At 45.7% G+C, this 25,710-nt stretch overlaps 1 long non-coding RNA gene across 1 annotated transcript in view; it reads left to right on the top strand.

The window, feature by feature from the left end:
- LOC135055154 (uncharacterized) overlaps positions 1-25,710 on the top strand; it is a 73,044-nt gene that overhangs the window by 9,119 nt on the left and 38,215 nt on the right. Inside the window, exons 2-3 of the long non-coding RNA XR_010243657.1 lie at positions 2,505-2,628; positions 4,329-4,391. This is a non-coding gene — a long non-coding RNA (uncharacterized LOC135055154). The remainder of the gene's footprint in view (positions 1-2,504; positions 2,629-4,328; positions 4,392-25,710) is intronic.

The raw sequence follows: 25,710 nt of genomic DNA, 5'->3' as shown, positions 1-25,710 counted from the left end.
TTGGTAACTTTTGCCTGGGTGCTCATTCATTAAGGGGTATGCGACTAGTGTATGATGTAGAGGTCTTATGCTAAGGTAGTTGAATAATCCTGCATTTTTGGTGTGTGGTTACTGTAAGAGTCTCTAAACACTGGACATTTTCTATTTGTAGTTTGTCCATAACACATCCAGTAAAAATTAATTGAAACAGTTTATTGGGGGGAAAAAAATATGACAGGGGTGTCTTGCACTCCCCTGTGTCCATAGCTCCACATTGTAAAATTGCATCCACCCCTAATTGTCAACAGAACCCCACCTCCCCATCCCCAAGTGGCAATAGATCTTCCATAACATTACAAGTTACAACCCACCCACTTAGTGGTAAAATATACCCCGTTGTGTAACCCCCCGGTTAATAATTACCATGGCTAATTGTATCCGGCTCTTACTACATTGAATAGAGGACTTTAAATCAGTGATGAAGCATTTGGGTTCTTCGTAATGTCTCAGATTATCACATAGTATGATTTATGGATGAGGTGGCTAAAATGCCCATTTATTTGCTGTCTTTATAAACAGTCTTTCTCATTGTACACCGATGGTTTTTAAATGGTCTGAAAATAGCCATATCATGATTATCAGACAGTATGTTTTCCGAGATCACTGCAGATGTCTTTCCTCATTAGCTTGTTGCTAACACCTGGATGCTCCAGACCAAACTGCCAAAGGTTCCACTTTTGTGTTGAGATGCTAACACTTTGTAAATATGAAATAATGAAGTGGAATTGATTAGCAGCACCTGGTAAAATTAACTTGTTTACTACTGACATTGGCGCAGTAAGATTGTAGCACGTGACTCCTTCATCTGTGATTTTTTTTTATTGCTGAATTAATAATTACAATGTAAAATATGTTATGGGTTATTTGTCACATGACATTAGATTTAAATTTGATTAGCTTAGACATTAGGAGACACCACTTGCCATTAATCAAGATGGCCAGTATTGGATCAGAGGATTCTTGGTTAAAGGAAAGTGGTATCCTCTAATGCAGTGGTTCTCAAACTCAGTCCTCAGGACCCCACACAGTGCATGTTTTGCAGGTAACCCAGCAGGTGCACAGGTGTATCAATTACTCACTGACACATTTTAAAAGGTCCACAGGTGGAGCTAATTATTTCACTTGTGATTCTGTGAGGAGACCTGCAAAACATGCACTGTGTGGGGTCCTGAGGACCGAGTTTGAGAAGCTGTGCTCTAATGGCTGGAGGTGGAAATACCAGATATTGGGGTCTATTTACTAAGCCTTGGATGGAGATAAAGTGGACGGAGATAAAGTGCCAGCCAATCCGCTCCTAACTGTCATTTTTCAAACCCAGCCTTTGACATGGTAGTTAGGAGCTGATTGGCTGGTACTTTATCTCTCTCCACTTTATCTCCATCCAAGGCTTAGTAAATAGACCCCATAATTCCTTGGTTCCTGTGACTAGTTTGGGCCTATATATAAGCAGTTCTGAATACATTTTTTTGCTTGTGTGTTTTCCTTGCTCTGCTCTTGTAATCTCAACATGCGCTGTTCGGATTTACTTCTACTGTCTATGAGGTGGCTGATAGGCCCTACACACTGGCCGATTTTCTGAAAGATATGAACGATCTCGTTTATAAATGAACGAGAACTCGTTCATATCTTTCAGTGTGGAGACTCCAGCGATGAACGATGCGCGTCCCCGCGCTCGTTCATCGCTGATCTCCCGTCGGCTGTGCATGCAGGCCAATATGGACGATCTCGTCCATATTTGCCTGCACTTCAATGCAGCCGCGTGACGGGGGGAGTGAAGAAACTTCACTCCTCCCGTCACTGCCCCCCCGCCGCCGGGTCGCTCGTCGGCCGTATCCGCCGTCGGGCAGCTCGGCGGCGGGTCGGCCAGTGAGTAGGGCCCTTTACTTTTGCCTCAAAGTTGTTTTAAGAATTTAATGATCTATTGTGCAATATTACAATCCTCCCTATAGGCATACATCTAAAAAAAAAAATAAATAATGAAAAATTGTGATGCAGCGATAGAATGGATGTCCAGCTTCGGAAACACTGACTCCCCCAGTCCCCTTGCCTCCCATCAATCACCCCTTCAATGTGCCATGCACCTGTATGAACATCTATTCTTTAAATTTAGACCATGGGTCTTGAACCTGCTGCAGAACTACACATCTCAGCATGACCTGCCTCAGTTTTAAGATGCCTTATTAGCAAAACTGTGGCAGGGCATGTGTAGTTCCACAACAGCTGGGGTGCCACAGGTTGAAGACCCATGGTATAGACTGAGGCATATAAGGGTTAAGTGTAATCAACATTTTTTCCAAAAAAAACGTTTATTTTACCTTGAGTTATCTTCTCTATTACAACCTAGAAGTTCAGCTTAGCAAATCATTTTGGAGTTAATTATCTATAATGCTGAGTATCACTTGGGAGTGCAATACCATCTGTAGTCTCTTCATCCAACTCATCTCCCTCATCTTTATCATCCCTAGTCCCTTTCTCGCACAGATAGCAGAAGAGCTGTATCATTGCACGGGAACACATGCAGGAACTCCAGCTCTTTTATTGCAGCTATAAAGGAAACAAGTGTCAAAGGGTCCACACCATGGGTGCAGGGTGAGTACATAGATCAAGGGGCTTATGCAGTCCATGTGCATTGCGCACTCTATAGAAGGTAAGCCCCTGTCCTGACTGATCATGATTGGACAAATGGCTCCATTACGAACAACAGATGTGGAAACTGCGACGCTATACCTGCCATTGATGTGAGTAGTGAACGTCGACTACGAAGGTGCGTGAGGGACAACCGACACACTACAGCGGAGCAGCTCACCATGAAAATGAACCAGGGGGCTATCAGACGTGTCTAAAATGACAGTTCAGCCTATCTAGCTGCCGTCTGTGCTGCACACAGAAGTTACTCTGGCTGTTAGCTGGTGGTCATAATACTGTGACTCGACCAGGTAAGACGATGAGCTGCTCCACTGTAGTGTGTCGGACGTCTCTCGCGCACCTTCATAGCCGACATTCACCACTCACATCAATGGCACGTGGTGCTCCGCAGTTTCCACGTCGATTATTTGCAATGGTGCCATATGTCCAGTCACGATACACCTTCACTACAGCAGCACACGAACAGTTCACAAACTGTTTCATAAACACTGCCACCCATGGCCTGAAAGCCGATAATCATCCTTTTTAGCAACTTGGATAAATCGTCCCTTTTACCCATGACAGCAACAAGTGATTTGTGCATATGGCCTATTGCACACCTTATATACTCACCAAGCCAGTGCACGACCCATGACGTACTTCATGAGCTACACAGAGGCAGAACTCTGGGAGGCAACGGAGTGAGCTGCCGCCGGGCTTCTGCTTTGAAGGGGGGCACCTCTCCTCCTGTTCCGTGTGTTCAGCGACATTAATAAATTAAGTTAAATGACAGCAGCCGGTATCTCTTCTGTAGCCGACTTCCCAACTAGCCACTACACCTTACAAATCACACCCTCTTTATTATAGATACACTGGAAGCAGACACCTTACTGATGAAGCTATTTGCTCCTATAAAGGAAGCATGAGAATTCTAACTATATGAAGTTATTTCTCTGACAATTACAAGTAACTTCATATACTGTAGTTAGAATTCTCATACTTCCCATGCAACAGCAAATATCTCCATCAGTAAGGTGCATGCTTCCAGTGTAATAGGTTGTGGGTTCTAATCCTGGTTATGACACTTGCAAACCAATTGTCGGAGAAATAATCAGCATTGTGAGTGACTGAGCAGATCTATGTAGTGTGTGGCTGGACCCCTACATAGATCTGCCTAGTTGCAACGGTTTTGTAGTAGCTTCATATAGTTAGAATTTGCAGGCTTGCTATGCAGGAGCAAATAAATATATATATATTAAATATATAAATGCACCAATATTTTTCTTGCCTCCAGGCGACTGGGACAAACTTACGCCACTGGAGCTACACACTGCCGAAGTCAAATGTAGGAGGTGGTCATAATAATGTGACTCAACTGTATGTATGTATATATATATATATATATAATATGTGTATGTATGTGTGTATACATACACACATCCACACACACACACACACACACACACACACACACACACACACACAGTGCATTTATACAAACAGAGACAGCAAGAGATATTCCTCCTCTGCATAGTTCGATCAGTGCCGAGGGATTTCACTTCAAATTTCTCATTATAGCCTAGGGACTGCCTACGTTTAGTGTGAATTGATGGTTCTGAAGTAATTGAGCAATCCCACAGAAACGCCTTTGGAATGTCTTTTAGGTCACACATACTTAAGTCATGATATATGGACAGGAGCATAAATAAGAAGGCACAGTCTATAAGGTATTTTATTTTACATTGCAATAAATTGTCATGAAGAGATGGTGCTGATGTCCAACTGCAGAACAATAATACGTAGACTATTCTTTGAAAAGGTAAAGTGGTAAATTTCCTAAGATGGGAGTTCTATTTAGTATGGGATTTTTCCCATAGCAACCAATCAGATTCTAGGTATTATCTTCTGGAATGTGATAATTAAATGAGAAGTAGAATCTGATTGCTTGCTATGGGCAAAATCCCATCTTAAATAGAACGCCCATTTTAGGAAATTTACCCCAAAATCTCTAATTAAAAAATTAACATTTGCACTATTGAATATGTCTAAACAACATTATTTTGTTATTAAGTGGCTTAGGAGGCTCACTGCAGAATTGCTCATGTGTTCGCTTTCTGTCATAATTGTGGAAAAGCTTAAGAGTAGACCGCTCAGGAACTGAGGACCAATGAACAGAAATAAGTTGTGTTGTTCTCTATGGGGGTAATTCTGAGTTGATCGCAGCAACAAGTTTGTTAGCAATTGGGCAAAACCATGTTCACTGCGTGTGAGGAAGATATAACATGTGCAGAGAGAGTTAGATTTGGGTGGGTTACTATGTTTCTGTGCAGGGTAAATACTGGCTGCTTTATTTTTACACTGCAATTTAGATTTCAGTTTGAATACACCCCACCCATATCTAACTCTCTCTGCACATGTTATATCTGCCCCACCTGCACTGCACATGGTTTTGCCCAACTGCTAACAAAATTGCTGCTGCGATCAACTCAGAATTAGGCCCTATGTATGCAATTTGACAAAAAAAAAAAAAAAACAACTCATAAAGGGAGGCTCTCCGTAGAACATGTTCATTATCAAGGAAAGCAAAGAAATGTATTGTTTAGTGGTTTCATAGTTGTGGAAAAGTTAAGAACTTACCACATGCTTTTGGAAGATATTACGCTTTTATTGCTGCTAGTGGTGCTGTAGTGAGACAAATGAAATAGAGAATCTAGGTTAATCGCCACTATTCATACAGCTGATACCAGGGTTTCCCACACCTGAAGGCACACTAACAGTCCACGTTTTTAGGATATTCACATTTAAGCACAGGTTACTTAATTAGCACCTCAGTCAGTTTGATTATATCTTCTGTGCATATATATGGATATGCTTAAAACCTGGACTGCCGTGAGGACCGAGTTTGGGAAATGCTGGTATAGGCTGTAGTGAAGTCTGAAAAAAGGAATTTTCTGTATCAAACATATTTATCTCACATACATAACATAAGAGGTAAGGAAGAGATTAAACATCCCATAATAAATATACATATGCTGTATAGACCATAAGTCTGCAAACTCAGTACTCATTACCCTACACCAGGCATTCCCAACCACGGTCCTCAAGGCACACTAACAGTGCAGGTTTTAGTGATATCCAGGCTTCAGCACAGGTGACATAATTAGTAGCTCAGTTATTTTGATTTAACCATCTGTGCTGCAGCCTGGATATCACTAAAACCTGCACTGTTGGCGTGCCTTGAGGACTGTGGTTGGGAATGCCTGCCCTACACAGTGCATGTGTTGCAGGTAACCCAGCAGGTGCACAGGTGTATTAATTACTCAGTGACACATTTTAAAAGGTCCACAGGTGGAGATAATTATTTCACTTGTGATTCTGTGAGGAGACCTACAAAACGTGCACTGTGTGGGGTAATGAGGACCGAGTTTGCAGACCTATGGTATAGACCACAGGTTCTCAAACTCGGTCCTCAGGACCCCACACAGTGCATGTTTTGCAGGTCTCCTCACAGAATCACAAGTGAAATAATTAGTTCCACCTGTGGACCTTTTAAAATGTGTCTGTGAGTAATTGATACACCTGTGCACCTGCTGGGTGACCTGCAAAACATGCACTGTGTGGGGTCCTGAGGACCGAGTTTGAGAACCCCTGGTATAGACATACCTCCCAACATGACTCTCTCCAGGAGGACAGAATGCTCTGCTCTTGGACTTTCCTCTTAATTTATGATTGCCATCACCTGTGGTGAAACACCTTTCTTATTCATTAACCTGTTAAAAATAAGTGCCAGCAATGATAAATTATATCTGCAACTTAAACACCATGGGCCGAATTCATGTTTGTACGCAATGGCTGATCATCACGCAACAGAGCGATTATCGGCAGACTGCCCATGTACTGCGATCGCAATGCGTATGCGCCAAAGTGCCGCTGTGAGTTTGCTCGCAATGAGGATTTCATGGAAAAGTGATTGACAGGAAGTGACCATTTGGAGGTGTTAACGGAATTTAGGGGGAGTGGTTGTTAAATCGCAGGCATGTCATGGCTGTTTTCGGGGCGTGTATCTGCTGTCAACTGTGAGCTCGTACGTATGTACAAAAACATGGACAAACGTGTACGTAATTGTAAATGAGTTTGAGATGGCTTCAGTGGGCGTCTCTTTTAATTTGTGGGCGGCAGCAGCACTTGCTAACATTAACAATTCCGTAGCCTAGAAAATCGCAATGGCATACAAACATGAATTAGGCCCTACGTACAGTACCATTGATATTGTTGTATATCTGGGCGAACTGGAACCTGAAGTATATACATTATTTGGATATACACAAAGATTTAGAATTTACTACCTTTACCCATTAACTCTGAGTTTATAAAGTATAAAACATTTTAGCGCAACACCAGCAATAATTAGTGGTACATTTGTAAATACTTGTACATACATACCCTATATTTTAACAAGGAGTTGAGCTGAGATTTACACTCACTGTTCCTTATGGAAGGACTGGAGATATTTTATGAGCAGTTATTGTCAAACGACATCCGCTATTGGAGTAAAAATGACTTATTGCAAGACAGCCACATTGCAACTGGAGCAGATTGATTGAAACTGGTTTTGCTAAATGCTGCAATATCTGGACAGCAGCAATGTTAAGCCAGGACCTTGAACTATATCTGGGAGTTGATTAAATGTGGAAATGCATCATGAATAGTCAAAGACAGTAGCAAATGGAAAGACTGTCAAGAAACTAAACAAATGGATCAAAGGTCCTTCCTTTAAGGTTATTTTGAAGCAACTCTCTTAAATATCATTATAATCCATTGCTACTGAACAGGACAACAGGAAATCAATTGGAGGATGAACAGATAACTGAAGATATAGTTTAGTAATGAAATTACTCTGCTACATTATTAATTTAGATTCCCCATCCCCCATCATAATTAATGGATAAGAGTGCACCTGTGTCTGAGGTGTAAATATTTAGCTGTCAGCTGAATGGGACAGGTAATATTGGTCAGGTTACTGTGCACACATAAATGTAACACTTGCTGCCCTTTACGTGCCTGACACACATCCCTGTGACTGGCTTCTGGGGAAATTACATTTCCCTTGAGCACCAAGCTCGGGCAGCGGTCAGAATCGTGGGGCTCAATACAACTGAAATTATTTCTTTCTTCTCTCCTCAAAATAATTGCTGTAAAATGAGGCCATTTGTACAGACTTAAAGGCTGGTGGTATAGCTTCAGAGAAATCCTAAAGCACACGCATATTACCTAACATATATATTATACTCATATAAAGCATAATATATAATAGATTTAAGAAATATTTGTTACATTCACATTGCACCCCATAACTCGTAATGAGGTCTGCAGTCCTCACCAATTTGGCAAGCTTTTCGAAGCTTGATACCCCAATAGCTAATGTCATCTTTTGGCTGCATCTGTTATGATTCCAGTACTCCTGACCGGAGGAGATCTTATGACAATGGCCAGAGTACTGGAAGGGAATGCTGGTTACGGGAGCAGGAAAAACTAGTTGCCCCTGGCGCCCTAACTCTATTGTCTCACCCGTGCTATCGGAAATCCCTTGCGAGACTATGGTTTCTTGAGCCCCTGGCAGCCACGTTTGAAAGGCGGATTATGTCTGCCCAACTCCGGTGCCCCCCGGTCTTAGTGAGAGACAAAGGGAAATCCGAGGCAGGATGATGACAAGAGGACCTCTGACTAACAACAGGCCAAGGGCAACAAGCTAACTAACCAAACCTGAAGTATGTGCGGAAAAACCGCCAGGTAAAAGGACAACCAAAATCCACTAGTCCATAACTCCTACCCAGCACCGCTGGATACCAGAGTGGATCTGTGGGAGCGGAATCCTCCGCAAAATGCTCCGAAACACAAATAATAAGTAATAAATAATAAAGCGGCCAAGCCGCAACACACGGCAACGCCGCGACTCACGAACACCACTGGATGTTTAAACGGTGCTCAGTCAGGACTCCAGGAACAAGATGACGACTTCCGAGTGCAGGACAACTGAGGACTGGAACGACCGGATACAGCAAGACTGGAAACACTCTCAGCAAACAGAGACAGCATGCAGGAAGCTATTACCGGCGTCTGTGTGAGGCACTGCAAGAGCATATAAACTGAAGCCCTCCAATCAACTGCTGACAGGGCTAATTGCGTGGATGCCGTGCAGCTGCCTTGCTGCACGGCCAGGAAACAGGTGCCCTACTTAATTTAAATGGACCCAGCAACGGGGAACGCGGTCCGCCAGTGGCGTCCCCGTTGCTAGGGTCCGTGCGGCTCTGTGCACCCGGCATCTAGCGTTGCCAGGGAGCTGGTGGCTGTACGCGTACGGCGTCCCTGGTTGCTAGGCGCCGGGCCGCACCGACGAGCGGACCCCGGCGCCTAACAGTACCCCCCCCTTGAGGAGGGTTCAAGGAACCCCTAAAGCCAGGTTTCTGAGGAAATTCCCGAAAAAATGCCCTCTTGAGCCTCGGGGCATGGAGATCCTTATCCAGGACCCAAGACCTTTCCTCTGGACCATAGCCTCTCCAGTGCACCAGAAAATAAAGCCGACCCCGGGACAATTTGGAATCGAGAACCTTCTCCACCAAGAACTCCTGTTGTCCCTGTACATCTACTGGAGATTTCCCCTGAGAGATCTTCCGAGGAAATCTACTGGAAGAAACGTATGGTTTCAACAGGGAACAATGGAACGTATTTCCGATCTGGAGAGCTCTTGGTAAACGTAACCGGAAAGCAACTGGGTTGATTTTTTTAATAATATGAAATGGTCCAATAAATTTGGGGCCCAATCTAGCTGAGGATTGTCGAAGTCTAATGTTACGAGTCGACAACCATACCCTATCTCCCACCTTAAAAGTGCAAGGACGTCGGAGCCTGTCAGAAAATTTTTTCTCTCGAAAGGCCGCTTTTCTGAGAGCAAGGTGCACTTTTTTCCAAATGACTCTGAGATGAGAGGTTAAGGTTAGCGAGGAAACTGAAGAATGTTGAAAAAAAGAATTAGCTCTGGGGTGAAAACCAAAAACTGAAAAGAATGGAGACACATTAGTGGAGGAATGACAAGAATTATTGTAAGCAAACTCCGCCAAAGGAAGAAACTCGGACCAATCATTCTGGAGTTTGGCTGAGTACAAACGCAAATACTGTTTCAATAATTGGTTAACTCGCTCGGTTTGCCCGTTGGACTGGGGATGGTAGCCGGATGTTAAAGACAATTTCATCTTTAATGAAGCACAAAAAGACCTCCAGAATTGTGCAATGAATTGTGGACCCCGATCAGAAACAATATCAGTGGGCAACCCATGAAGTCTGAAAACATGGCGGAGAAACAAAACAGCCAATCCCTGGGCAGATGGCAGTCGGGGAAGAGCAATGAAATGAGCCATCTTGCTAAAACGGTCCACTACCACCCATATGACTCGGAATCCGGCTGACAGAGGGAGGTCTACCACAAAATCCATGGAAATATGAGACCATGGCCTGAGAGGAACATTATTACCGGCCTATACCAAAACTTAAAATTAAAACAGAGTTTAATTTTTTCCTTATTCAGTTTTGTAAGAGTTATCGGCCTCATGAATCCCACAGGTTTAGGGCCAAATCCTGGTCAGCTCCTAGTCAGCCAGATTCAAGAACTTACTCAGATGGTTCAGGATCTTTCCCTTCGGGTGAAGTCGCAGGAAGATCTTTTACGAACATCCCCGAGGGTAGTCCCTGAACCAAAAATGCACTTGCCTGACCGTTTTTCTGGTGATAGAAAAGAGTTTTTTAATTTTAAAGAATCCTGTAAACTTTATTTTCGTTTAAGACCGATCTCCTCAGGTACTGAATCTCAGCGGGTCGGGATTATTATTTCTTTGCTCCAGGGGGATCCTCAGACCTGGGCATTTGGTTTAAAAGCAGAGGATCCGATGTTGTTGTTAGTAGACGCTTTTTTTGGGTCTTTAGGGCTTTTGTATGATGACCCTGATAGAGAGGCATCCGCTGAGAGTCAGTTGCGTGCTCTCAGACAGGGTAGAAATCCTGCAGAGGTTTATTGTACGGAGTTTCGCCGTTGGTCGAACGACTGTGGCTGGAATGACCCAGCCCTGCGCAGTCAGTTTCGCCTCGGCTTATCAGAGTCTATAAAAGACAGTCTCCTTCAGTATCCCGCTCCTGAGACTCTCGATAAACTCATGGAGCTTTCTATTAAGATTGATCGTCGTCTCAGAGAGCGGAGGGCTGAAAAAGGAGCACCTGTCAGGTCTACTCCATGTGTATATTCCATTCCTGAGGACGTAGAGGAGCCCATGCAGATGGGTCTCTCCCGGCTGTCTCCAGAAGAAAGAGCCAGAAGGCAAAACTCTGGTCTTTGTTTGTACTGTGGGGGTAAGGGACATTTTGCCCGTAATTGTCCGAACAAGTCGGGAAACGCCTCGACCAAGTGAATTGTGAGGGGGTTCACTTCGGTCTGCAGCTTATCTCCTCGAATAACTCCCTTTTAGTCCCAGCTAAAGTTTCCTTTGGCAGCCTCAGTTCTTCGGTGTCGGCTTTTGTTGACAGTGGAGCTGCAGGGAACTTTATGGACTTAACTTGGGCCAAGGCCTTAGGCATTCCTCAGTTAGCCTTGGGTAGGTGTGTCACCATGCATGGTTTAGATGGGAGTCCTTTCCTTTGTCCAATGGGGTTATTTCCCTCTGTACACCCCCTGTACTACTTACGGTAGGAGCTCTTCATTCCGAAAAGATCGAGTTCTTCCTTACCCATTGCCCAGCAGTTCCAGTGGTTCTGGGTCACCCTTGGCTGGCCTTTCATAATCCCACCATTGATTGGCGGTCGGGGGAGATTTCACAATGGGGTACCATCTGTAATAAGGAATGTTATGATTCCAGTACTCCTGACCGGAGGAGATCTTATGACAATGGCCAGAGTACTGGAAGGGAATGCTGGTTACGGGAGCAGGAAAAACTAGTTGCCCCTGGCGCCCTAACTCTATTGTCTCACCCGTGCTATCGGAAATCCCTTGCGAGACTATGGTTTCTTGAGCCCCTGGCAGCCACGTTTGAAAGGCGGATTATGTCTGCCCAACTCCGGTGCCCCCCGGTCTTAGTGAGAGACAAAGGGAAATCCGAGGCAGGATGATGACAAGAGGACCTCTGACTAACAACAGGCCAAGGGCAACAAGCTAACTAACCAAACCTGAAGTATGTGCGGAAAAACCGCCAGGTAAAAGGACAACCAAAATCCACTAGTCCATAACTCCTACCCAGCACCGCTGGATACCAGAGTGGATCTGTGGGAGCGGAATCTTCCGCAAAATGCTCCGAAACACAAATAATAAGTAATAAATAATAAAGCGGCCAAGCCGCAACACACGGCAACGCCGCAACTCACGAACACCACTGGATGTTTAAACGGTGCTCAATCAGGACTCCAGGAACAAGATGACGACTTCTGAGTGCAGGACAACTGAGGACTGGAACGACCGGATACAGCAAGACTGGAAACACTCTCAGCAAACAGAGACAGCATGCAGGAAGCTATTACCGGCGTCTGTGTGAGGCACTGCAAGAGCATATAAACTGAAGCCCTCCAATCAACTGCTGACAGGGCTAATTGCGTGGATGCCGTGCAGCTGCCTTGCTGCACGGCCAGGAAACAGGTGCCCTACTTAATTTAAATGGACCCAGCAACGGGGAACGCGGTCCGCCAGTGGCGTCCCCGTTGCTAGGGTCCGTGCAGCTCCGTGCGCCCGGCGTCTAGCGTTGCCAGGGAGCCGGCGGCTGTACGCGTACGGCGTCCCTGGTTGCTAGGCGCCGGGCCGCACCGACGAGCGGACCCCGGCGCCTAACAGCATCATTGATGAAGATGGAGCTTTGAAACTTATCTATCAATCTATACTTGTACACAGGTTGGAATGGTGCATGAAGGACCCACCAGGGGAATGCAGTGGTAGAAGTGCCTTCTAATGGGGTAGATGGGCATATCCAAACACACAGCAGCCAGGAAAACAGCGTACCAATCCAGGGTTTTTATGCAATCAAGCCGTGGCTAGGTTTATTGTGCAGTACATAAAACAAGACATCAAAATAAAACCTAGCCCATCTGGGCACTAAATAAACATAATAGATTCCATCTCTAAGGGTGGTAGTACCTAATACCCGTACTACAAACACAGCCATATGCACAGTTCTTACAGTCAGCCAATCACAGTGTCTCATAACAGGTCTATTTCCCCAGGAAGTGAGACCCTGAGGCAAGAGGTGCAGGCACTAATTTGCCTGCTTTCAGGCTGAAGGCCTAAAGACCTGAAATGGGCCTTGTGGATGGTACCTGCCTTGCTCTCTCACATCTATACCCCAGGAAGCCTTTTCCGGCTTCTACCAAAAGCCCAACAGCAGGGCCGTAACTACGTGTGTGCCAAGTGGGCTTGGCACGCAGCGCAGTTGCCCTGAGGGCGCACGGCCAGCGGCATGTAATGAGTTAAATTGACTCATTACATGCCGCCTCTGAAGTCCGCGCCGTGCGCCGCAGCCGCGCTGGAGGAGAGAGAAGCGCCGGAGGCAGCTGAGAAGGAGGAGGAGGGAGGGGGACTGGAGCCGCAGCAGCGCTATGTCATTGGTAGTAAGCGCCGCTGCAGCATCCCCCTCTCCTTCCGTATAGGCTGCCCGGCGCTGCTGTGGATGCTGGGATGCGGTTCCTCCATCCCAGCGTCCACAGCAGCGCCAGGCAACCAATACGGAAGGAGAGGGGGATGCTGCAGCGGCGCTTACTACCAATGACATAGCGCTGCTGCGGCTCCAGTCCCCCCTCCCTCCTCCTCCTTGTCCGATGCCTGCACACTGCACAGAGGGAGATGCCAGCACGAGGAGCCTGTCAGCGGGGAGAAGGTAAGTATATCCCTCTCTCTCTCTCTCTCTCTCTCTCTCTCTCTCTCTTTCTTTCTCTCTCTCTCTCTCTCTTTCTCTCTCTCTCTCTCTCTGGGGGACACCGTCTGCCATAATGTGTAAAAAGGGGTCCTTGCTGCCGCAATGTGTAAAAAGGGGGCCTGGCTGTCGCAATGTGTAAAAAGGGGGACTGGCTGCCGCAATGTGTAAAAAGGGGGCCTGGCTGCTGCAATGTGTAAAAAGGGGGACTGGCTGCCGCAATGTGTAAAAAGGGGGCCTGGCTGCTGCAATGTGTAAAAAGGGGGCCTGGCTGCCGCAATGTGTAAAAAGGGGTCCTGGCTGCCGCAATGTGTAAAAAGGGGGACTGGCTGCCGCAATGTGTGAAAAGGGGTCCTGGCTGCCGCAATGTGTAAAAAGGGGTCCTGGCTGCCGCAATGTGTAAAAAGGGGGCCTGGCTGTCGTAATGTGTAAAAAGGGGGCCTGGCTGCCGCAATGTGTAAAAAGGGGGCCTGGCTGCTGCAATGTGTAAAAAGGGGGACTGGCTGCCGCAATGTGTAAAAAGGGGGCCTGGCTGCTGCAATGTGTAAAAAGGGGTCCTGGCTGCCGCAATGTGTAAAAAGGGGGCCTGGCTGCTGCAATGTGTAAAAAGGGGGACTGGCTGCCGCAATGTGTAAAATGGGGTCCTGGCTGCCGCAATGTGTAAAAAGGGGTCCTGGCTGCCGCAATGTGTAAAAAGGGGTCCTGGCTGCCGCAATGTGTAAAAAGGGGACTGGCTGCCGCAATGTATAAAAAGGGGGACTGGCTGCCGCAATGTGTAAAAAGGGGGACTGGCTGCCGCAATGTGTAAAAAGGGGGACTGTCTGCTGTAATGTGTAAAAAGGGGGACGCTGTCTGCTGTAATGTATAAAAGGGGCTCTACCTGGTGTAGTGGCGCTACTGTGCAGCGTAATTTGAATAATGGAGACTACTGTGCACCGTAGTATGAATTGCTATTATTTTGTGGCCACGCCCCTTCCCCATGAAGCCACGCCCCTATATATTTTTCACGCGCCTACGGCGCGCACTGCCCCTATCTTGCATGGGGGGGCGCCAATGTCGTTTCTTGCACACAGCGCTAAAATGCCTAGTTACGGCACTGCCCAACAGTTCTCAGCAGACCAACCACAAACATCTTCCTGGGGTTTTAAAATACATAAGTCAGAAACCTGGAACAAGCATATCTGCCACTTACCAGTGTCTATCTATCTATCTATCTATCTATCTATCTATCTATCTATCTATCTATCTATCTATCTATCTATCTATCTATCAGCTGAAAAAGAAAGAAGGCGCATTCGGTAAGTCAAAGTATCAAGTAATTTTACTAAAGGTAACAAGCTCACGTACATCAAAAATTTAAAATCACCAGCGTGTAGATGGATTCCCTGCTGCCTCCGGAGCTGCTTGCAGCGGTTCGCCGGCGCTGCTGCCTGTCATACAGTGACCAGGGAGGCCAGGTGCAGCAGCGGGGATGCAGTGCAGGGAAAGAGCCTCTCCTCCCTGGCGCCTACCTGCACTGCATCCCTTTGCTAAGCGGGTAGCGCCGGGCCTGCCTATTTCAATATGCAGACAGCAATACAGGAACCCTAAGAGCCTCTATTATACTCTATGTTAATTTGCAGAACTTATTATAGTTATTTTGACTATCAGTACTATTAGTGCACCTGCATTTTCTTTTTCCTGTATAGTGGTGTGTGTATATTTATATAAATAATTTATGTAGTGCCACACAAAGGCACAGTAAAAAAATAAAAAATTATTTACACCTCCTCATCACATGTAAAATATAATGGTGTCAAATATACTGTTACGTTGTTACGTTTTTCTATAAAGATTCTACACAATATAATTCTTCCTACACTTTAGAGGGGTAGCACTCGATATACCGGCTGTCATGATCCCGGCGCTCAGCATGCCGGTGCCCTGAACTATTCTTCCTTTTTGGGTGTCCACGACACCCCTGGAGGGAGAATAAATAGCGTGGCACACGTAGCGCGCCACCGTGCCCACAGTGAGTGCAGCGAGCCCGCAAGGGGCTCTTTTGCGCTCGCTTAGGCAGCTGGCATTCCGGTGGTCGGGATCCCAGCACCAGTATGCTGGGCGCTGGGATTCCGACAGCCAGCCAGTCATACTACACCCCTTTAGAGTATACATTTAGTAATTTCTGAGCACATGGTGATGACATAACGTTCTATTATCTAAATGATATATATAAAAGCACTGTGCACAATGTTCATATACAGTGTTAACCACTGGGGCATGTTTTATTTATTTATTTATTGAAGAAGAACATCCCCAAAAAGGTCAGAGAGACAAAGAAGAGCATATTGCCTTATGGCCACACACAGCATCAGTGGGGAACACCCATTGTGACAAACACAGCACCACTCATTTAAAAGAGTTTGTTTTAAAGACCCCTCTCTGTTTAGCTTTCAAAGGTACAATGATTTATTCATAGAAAGCAGGAGATGCCAAACAAACTAATCATGGGAGGGGATTCCAACTGGAGGATCAATCAAATATGTTAGGTAAAACTTAGATGCAAACAACCAGCTAGTAACAATAATAATAAGCACTTAAAGGAACCTGAAATATCCCCTCCTAACTTCCACAGTCGACACAATTGATACCAACGTCAGAATCCTTACATTACTCGGAATGCCGACACCTGCATCCTGAATAGGGTCAACAGGCCGGTGCTGGAATCCTGACCGCTGTGATCCTAAACGACCACCCACCAGACCTGCGGGGGAGGGTCAGGGTTAGACTGCGCACTGGGGTGTTAGGTTTAGGCTGCAGAGAGGGGGGGAGTTAGGTTTAGGCAGCCCCAAGGGAGGGTTAGGCTGCTGGGGGGAGAGTTAGGTTTAGGCTGCGAGAAGGGGGGTTTAGGTTTAGGCACCACTGGGGAGAGTTTTGGGTTAGGCTGCGTGGTTGGGAGAGTTAGGTCTAGGCTGCTACAATGTGGGGTTAGGGAGCCGGGGGGAGGGAGGGGAGGTAAGTATACTTACCTTACCCTGTCAGGATTCTGATCATCGGGATGCCATCCGCCAGCATTTCAATCCCAACCCACACAACTGCATCAGGGTTTGCTTCAGAGAGCAGAGAGTTCTAAATATACTGTAGTGGAGTTGAGAAGACACTCATTGCTTTAGGGTACCCTGCATCTTTATGTCAAAACTGAACTCTACCAATTGGATCCAATATCAGATTATGACCCAATGATAGAAGGACTTTTAAAAAGAAATAGGATACAGGTTGAGTATCCCATATCCAAATATTTTCCGAAATACGGAATATTCCGAAATACGGACTTTTTTGAGTGAGTGTGAGATAGTGAAACCTTTGTTTTTTGATGACTCAATGGGGGAAATTTACTAAGCTCCCGATTTTGACCGAGATGCCGTTTTTTCATCAAAGTGTCATCTCGGTAATTTACTAAACACTAATCACGGCAGAGATGAGGGCATTCGTAATTTTTTGCAAGTCCAAGTAAAAAATTACGAATGAATACACCATCGGTCAAAACGCGGCTGTTTAAGTATGAATCTCGGTCATTTACTAAGAAGTGCAAAGCAAAAAAAAAACAAACACTGCCGTGAAAAATTACAACTCGTAAAAAAGTGCTAAAAAAAACCAGACCTTTTTTTTTTATTCGTGATTGGATAGGCATGCACGGATCCATGAGATCCGTGCATGTATATCAGTGGGAAGGGGTGGGAAAGTGCTTATTTTTTCAAAAAAAATTGCGTGGGGTCCCCCCTCCTAAGCATAACCAGCCTCGGGCTCTTTGAGCCGATCCTGGTTGCCGAAATATGGGGAAAAAAATGACAGGGGTTCCCCCATATTTAAGCAACCAGCATCGGGCTCTGCGCCTGGTCCTGGTCCCAAAAATACGGGGGACAAAAAGAGTAGGGGTCCCCCGTATTTTTAAAACCAGCACCGGGCTCCACTAGCTGGACAGATAATGCCACAGCCGGGGGTCACTTTTATATAGTGCCCTGCGGCCGTGGCATCAAAAATCCAACTAGTCACTCCTGGCCGGGGTACCCTGGGGGAGTGGGGACCCCTTCAATCAAGGGGTCCCCCCCCCAGCCACCCAAGGGCCAGGGGTGAAGCCCGAGGCTGTCCCCCCCCATCCAATGGGCTGCGGATGGGGAGGCTGATAGCCTTTGTTGTAAAAGAAAAGATATTGTTTTTAGTAGCAGTACTACAAGGCCCAGCAAGCCTCCCCCGCATGCTGGTACTTGGAGAACCACAAGTACCAGCATGCGACGGAAAAACGGGCCCGCTGGTACCTGTAGTACTACTACTAAAAAATACACAAAAAAAGACAAGACACACACACCGTGAAAGTATAATTTTATTACATACATACATACACACATACATACATACATACATACTTACCTTAAGTTCCCACGCAGGTCGGTCCTCTTCTCCAGTAGAATCCAAGGGGTACCTGTTGAAGAAATTATACTCACGAGATCCAGGGGTCCAGGCTCCTCGGGAAATCCAGGGGTAATCCACGTACTTGAAAAAAATAACAAAATGGTGTCCCGACCACGAACTGAAAGGGGACCCATGTTTGCACATGGGTCACCTTTCCACGAATGCCAGAAACCCACTTTGACTTCTGTCTAAGTGGGTTTCTTCAGCCAATCAGGGAGCGCCACGTTGTAGCACTCTCCTGATCAGCTGTGTGCTCCTGTCCTCACTGACAGGCAGCACACGGCAGTGTTACAATGTAGCGCCTATGCGCTACATTGTAACCAATGCTGGGAACTTTCTGCTCAGCGGTGACGTCACTTTAGGTCAACCGCAGGGCAGAAAGTTCCCATCATTGGTTACAATGTAGCGCATAGGCGCTACATTGTAACACTGCCGTGTGCTGCCTGTCAGTGAGGACAGGAGCACACAGCTGATCAGGAGAGTGCTACAACGTGGCGCTCCCTGATTGGCTGAAGAAACCCACTTAGACAGAAGTCAAAGTGGGTTTCTGGCATTCGTGGAAAGGTGACCCATGTGCAAACATGGGTCCCCTTTCAGTTCGTGGTCGGGACACCGTTTTGTTATTTTTTTCAAGTACGTGGATTACCCCTGGATTTCCCGAGGAGCCTGGACCCCTGGATCTCGTGAGTATAATTTCTTCAACAGGTACCCCTTGGATTCTACTGGAGAAGAGGACAGACCCTCGTGTGAACATAAGGTAAGTATGTATGTATGTTTGTGTGCATGTATGTAATAAATCTTTACTTTCACGGTGTGTGTGTAATGTCTTTTTTTGGGTATTTTTTTAGTAGTAGTACTACAGGTACCAGCGGGCCCGTTTTTCCGTCGCATGCTGGTACTTGTGGTTCTCCAAGTACCAGCATGCGGGGGAGGCTTGCTGGGCCTTGTAGTACTGCTACTAAAAACAATATCTTTTCTTTTACAACAAAGGCTATCAGCCTCCCCATCCGCAGCCCATTGGATGGGGGGGGACAGCCTCGGGCTTCACCCCTGGCCCTTGGGTGGCTGGGGGGGGGGACCCCTTGATTGAAGGGGTCCCCACTCCCCCAGGGTACCCCGGCCAGGGGTGACTAGTTGGATTTTTGATGCCACGGCCGCAGGGCACTATATAAAAGTGACCCCCGGCTGTGGCATTATCTGTCCAGCTAGTGGAGCCCGGTGCTGGTTTTAAAAATACGGGGGACCCCTACTCTTTTTGTCCCCCGTATTTTTGGAACCAGGACCAGGCGCAGAGCCCGATGCTGGTTGCTTAAATATGGGGGAACCCCTGTCATTTTTTTTCCCATATTTCTGCAACCAGGATCGGCTCAAAGAGCCCGAGGCTGGTTATGCTTAGGAGGGGGGACCCCACGCAATTTTTTTTTAAATATTTTGCAGTGTTTAATTTAAAAAAAAAAAAAAACCCCAGCACGGATCACACAGATCCGGCCGAGATTCATTGTAAAAAAGTCGGCAGTGTTTTGCTAATCACTGCCGTAAAAATAGAAAAGAAACCACGAATGACATCGACATCGGAACAAAAGAAAAACCCGAATACGACAGCTTAGTAAATTAGTCGTAATAAATTCAAAAAGTTGCAGTTTTACACTTTCGATGTCATTCGTGATTGAACTTTGACCTGAAACGGGAAAATACGAATCTTAGTAAATTTCCCCCAATGTACACAAACTTTGTTTAATACACAAAGTTATTAAAAAATATTGTATTAAATGACCTTCAGGCTGTGTGTATAAGGTGTATATGAAACATAAATGAATTGTGTGAATGTACACACACTTTGTTTAATGTACAAAGTTATAAAAAATATTGGCTAAAATGACCTTCAGTCTGTGTGTATAAGGTGTATATGAAACATAAATGCATTCTGTGCTTAGATTTAGGTCCCATCACCATGATATCTCATTATGGTATGCAATTATTCCAAAATACGGAAAAATCCGATATCCAAAATACCTCTGGTCAAAAGCATTTTGGATAAGGGATACTCAACCTGTACTAGAATGCATTATTTGACTGCATTCTCCTATTCAGGCACAACTATGAGCTATAGAATATGCCAGCGAGTACAGGTAAACTCATAACAATGAAAACCCACTGAATAGCTTTGATGGTGACCATCAAAGAGATCTACTCTATTACCAGTAGGAGGGTGGGGGAGATAATGCTGGGGAGTCTTTTTCCACTGGAAGGGCTATTTCTACTTCGGGGTGGGAAGTACTTTACAATGGGGGCCTATGGACACTATTTACAATGGGGCCTAAGTAAAGATTTTTTAAAGAAAATACATACTTTTTTAAAAATACTTTTTAAATACAAAAAAGCCCCCAAAATTTCAGACCATTTTTTTTCTTTAAATTGTTAGTTAAGTGGTTAAATAGTTAACACAGCTGCTTTGCAGAATGACTGTAGCTGGCCCGGTTATCACATACACGTTGCCATTCACACAAAAATAGACGTGAATAGTGCTGACTCTTGTGCTTTTAGATGTTCACTTTAAAACCTAAACATTTCGGGCAAAAAGCCAGAGTGACAATGATGATCGGAAATGTGGATGTAAATAGATACCTGTATCTGTGGTAACCAAAGGGTTTAGTTAATTTTTCAATACCTCTTAGAGCTCACCAATGTTCCAGCTAATAGGCGTAGGATTCACAGGAGTTTCAGTATAACTATTTTATGGTGTTATGACACAGGGCCAATAGGACATCAGATCACTGAGAGATGTATGGGTGAGAGTCACGCGTATACAGTACAAGTAACTTGCCCCACACATTGTTATGCTTATTCTGTCACTTATACCAGTGGTTCTCAAACTGTTTGTCGTAGCACCCTGGGGTGCCTCGGGACACTTGCAGGGGTGCCTTGGATCGGTGGTCCAGGACCAATTCTAATTATTTATGATCAATGTATTAGGCAAAACCAGTGCTGGTGGCTGTTAATCATAAAATATGTCAATGATCAAAAGCAAATCTTGTCCCTCACCACACAACTGAATCTAAGGATGGCATATAAACACAATTTACTTAATTTAATACTTCTTTCTAAATTTTTTAAAAAGAAACTTTTGCCTAGGGGTGCCGTGAAAATAAATTCTGATGCTCTAGGGTGCCGTGATTCAAAAAAGTTTGAGAACCACTGACTTATACAAATTTCTATGTGTTAAAATTAGTGATGAGCGGGTTCGGTTTCTCGGAATCCGATCCCCCCCGAACTTCACCCATTTTACACGGTTCCGAGGCAGACTCGGATCCTCCCGCCTTGCTCGGTTAACCCGAGCGCGCCCGAACATCATCATCCCGCTGTCGGATTCTCGCGAGATTCGTATTCTATATAAGGAGCCACGCGTCGCCGCATTTTCACTCGTGCATTGGAGATGATAGGGAGAGGACGTGCAGCGTTCTCTCAGTTTCTGTGTTCAGTGTGCTGCAAATATCTGTGCTCAGTGTGCTTGCAAATATCTGTGCTCAGTGTGCTGAAAATATCTACATTCTCTGCCTGAAAAACGCTCCATATCTGTGCTGCATTGTAGTATAGGAGGACAGTGCAGAATTTTGCTGACCAGTGACCACCAGTATTATATAGCAGTACGGTACAGTAGTCCACTGCTCTACCTACCTCTGTGTCGTCAAGTATACTATCATTCCATACCTGTGGTGCATTTTAGTTGTGTGCAGTATATATAGTGAGACAGTACAGAATTTTGCTGACCACCAGTATATAATATATATCAGTACGGTACAGTAGGCCACTGCTCTACCTACCTCTGTGTCATCAAGTATACTATCCATCCATACCTGTGGTGCATTTTAGTTGTGCGCAGTATATATAGTAGGAGGACAGTGCAGAATTTTGCTGACCACCAGTATATAATATATAGCAGTACGGTTCAGTAGGCCACTGCTCTACCTACCTCTGTGTCGTCAAGTATACTATCCATCCATACCTGTGGTGCATTTTAGTTGTGCGCAGTATTATATAGTAGGAGGACAGTGCAGAATTTTGCTGACCACCAGTATATAATATATAGCAGTACGGTACAGTAGGCCACTGCTCTACCTACCTCTGTGTCGTCAAGTATACTATCCATCCATACCTGTGGTGCATTTTAGTTGTGCGCAGTATATATAGTAGGAGGACAGTGCAGAATTTTGCTGACCACCAGTATATAATATATAGCAGTACGGTACAGTAGGCCATTGCTATTGATATATTACTGGCATATAATACCACACATTAAAAAATGGAGAACAAAAATGTGGAGGGTAAAATAGGGAAAGATCAAGATCCACTTCCACCTCGTGCTGAAGCTGCTGCCACTAGTCATGGCCGAGACGATGAAATGCCATCAACGTTGTCTGCCAAGGCCGATGCCCAATGTCATAGTAGAGAGCATGTAAAATCCAAAAAACAAAAGTTCAGTAAAATGACCCAAAAATCTAAATGAAAAGCGTCTTATGAGAAGCGTAAACTTGCCAATATGCCATTTACGACACGAGTGGCAAGGAACGGCTGAGGCCCTGGCCTATGTTCATGGCTAGTGGTTCAGATTCACATGAGGATGGAAGCACTGATCCTCTCGCTAGAAAAATTAAAAGACTTAAGTTGGCAAAAGCACAGCAAAGAACTGTGCGTTCTTCTAAATCACAAATCCGAAAGGAAAGTCCAATTGTGTCGGTTGCGATGCCTGACCTTCCCAACACTGGACGGGAAGAGGTGGCGCCTTCCACCATTTGCACGCCCCCTGCAAGTGCTGGAAGGAGCACCCGCAGTCCAGTTCCTGATAGTGAAATTGAAGATGTCACTGTTGAAGTACACCAGGATGAGGATATGGGTGTTGCTAGCGCTGAGGAGGAAATTGACAAGGAGGATTCTGATGGTGAGGTGGTTTGTTTAAGTTGGGCACCGGGGGAGACACCTGTTGTCCATGGGACGAATATGGCAATTGACATGCCTTGTCAAATTACAAAAAGAATCACCTCGTCGGTGTGGAATTATTTTAACAGAAATTCGGACAACATGTGTCAAGCCGTGTGTTGCCTTTGTCAAGCTGTAATAAGTAGGGGTAAGGACGTTAACCACCTAGGAACATCCTCCCTTATACGTCACCTGGAGCGCATTCATCACAAGTCATTGACAAGTTCAAAAACTTTGGGTGACAGCGGAAGCAGTCCACTGACAACTAAATCCCTTCCTCTTGTAACCAAGCTCCTGCAATCCACACCACCAACTCCCTCAGTGTCAATTTCCTCCTTAGACAGGAAAGCCAATAGTCCTGCAGGCCATGTTACTGGCAAGTCTGACGAGTCCGCTCCTGCCTGGGATTCCTCCAATGCATCCTTGAGTGTAACGCTTACTGCTGCTGGTGCTGCTTTTGTTGCTGCTGGGAGTCAATCGTCATCCCAGAGGGGAAGTCGGAAGACCACTTGTACTACTTCCAGTAAGCAATTGACTGTCCAACAGTCCTTTGCGAGGAAGATGAAATATCACAGCAGTCATCCTGCTGCAAAGCAGTTAACTCAGGCCATGGCTGCCTGGGTGGTGTTAAATGTGTGTCCGGTATCCAACGTTAATTCACAGGGAAATAGAGAATTTATTGAGTTAGTGTGCCCCCGGTACCAAATACCATCTAGGTTCCACTTCTCTAAGCAGGCGATACCGAGAATGTACACAGACCTCAGAAAAAGAGTCACCAGTGTCCTAAAAAATGCAGTTGTACCCAATGTCCACTTAACCACGGACATGTGGACAAGTGGAGCAGGCAGACTCAGGACTATATGACTGTGACAGCCCACTGGGTAGATGTATTGCCTCTCTCAGCAAGAACAGCAGCGGCGGCACCAGTAGCAGCATCTCGCAAACACCAACTCGTTCCTAGGCAGGCTACACTTTGTATCACCGCTTTCCATAAGAGGCACACAGCTGACAACCTCTTACGGAAACTGAAGAACATCATCGCAGAATGGCTTACCCCAATTGGACTCTCCTGGGTATTTGTGACATCGGACAACGCCACCAATATTTTGCGTGCATTACATGTGGGCAAATTCCAGCACGTCCCATGTTTTGCACATACATTGAATTTGGTGGTGAAGAATTTTTTTAAAAACGACAGGGGCGTGCAAGAGATGCTGTCGGTGGCCCGAAGAATTGCGGGCCACTTTCGGCATTCAGCCATTGTGTGCCAAAGACTGGAGCACCAGCAAACACTCCTGAACCTGCCCCGCCATCATCTGAAGCAAGAGGTGGTAACGAGGTGGAATTCAACCCTCTATATGCTTCAGAGGATGGAGGAGCAGCAAAAGGCCATTCAAGCCTATACAGCTACCTACGATATAGGCAAAGGAGGGGGAATGCACCTGACTCAAGCGCAGTGGAGAATGATTTCAACGTTGTGCAAGGTTCTGCAACCCTTTGAACTTGCCACACGTGAAGTCAGTTCAGACACTGCCAGCCTGAGTCAGGTCATTCCCCTCATCAGGCTTTTGCAGAAGAAGCTGGAGACATTGAAGGAGGAGCTAAAACAGAGCGATTCCGCTAGGCATGTGGGACTTGTGGATGGAGCCCTTAATTCGCTTAACCAGGATTCACGGGTGGTCAATCTGTTGAAATCAGAGCACTACATTTTGGCCACCGTGCTCGATCCTAGATTTAAAACCTACGTTGGATCTCTCTTTCCGGCAGACACAAGTCTGCAGAGGTTCAAAGACCTGCTGGTGAGAAAATTGTCAAGTCAAGCGGAACGTGACCCGTCAACAGCTCCTCCTTCACATTCTCCCGCAACTGGGGGGGCGAGGAAAAGGCTAAGAATTCCGAGCCCACCCACTGGCGGTGATGCAGGGCAGTCTGGAGCGAGTGCTGACATCTGGTCCGGACTGAAGGACCTGCCAACGATTACTGACATGTCGTCTACTGTCACTGCATATGATTCTGTTACCATTGAAAGAATGGTGGAGGATTATATGAGTGACCGCATCCAAGTAGGCAAGTCAGACAGTCCATATGTATACTGGCAGGAAAAAGAGGCAATTTGGAGGCCCTTGCACAAACTAGCTTTATTTTACCTAAGTTGCCCCCCCTCCAGTGTGTACTCCAAAAGAGTGTTTAGTGCAGCCGCTCACCTTGTCAGCAATCGGCGTTTGAGGTTACTTCCAGGAAATGTGGAGATGATGTTCATCAAAATTAATTATAATCAATTCATCCGTCGAGACATTCACCAGCAATTGCCTCCAGAAAGTACACAGGGACCTGAGATGGTGGATTCCAGTGGGTACGAATTAATAATCTGTGAGGAGGGGGATGTACACAGTGAAAGGGGTGAGGAATCGGAGGATGAGGAGGAGGTGGACATCTTGCCTCTGTAGAGCCAGTTTGTGCAAGGAGAGATTGATTGCTTCTTTTTTGGTGGGGGCCCAAACCAACCAGTCATTTCAGTCACAGTCGTGTGGCAGACCCTGTCGCTGAAATGATGGGTTTGTTAAAGTGTGCATGTCCTGTTTATACAACATAAGGGTGGGTGGGAGGGCCCAAGGACAATTCCATCTTGCACCTCTTTTTTCTTTCATTTGTCTTTGCATCATGTGCTGTTTGGGGACAATTTTTTGAA

The sequence above is a fragment of the Pseudophryne corroboree genome, chromosome 3, assembly GCF_028390025.1.
Source record: "Pseudophryne corroboree isolate aPseCor3 chromosome 3, aPseCor3.hap2, whole genome shotgun sequence".
NCBI classification, from domain to species: domain Eukaryota; kingdom Metazoa; phylum Chordata; class Amphibia; order Anura; family Myobatrachidae; genus Pseudophryne; species Pseudophryne corroboree.
This window is presented reverse-complemented; position numbering and strand designations above follow the sequence as displayed.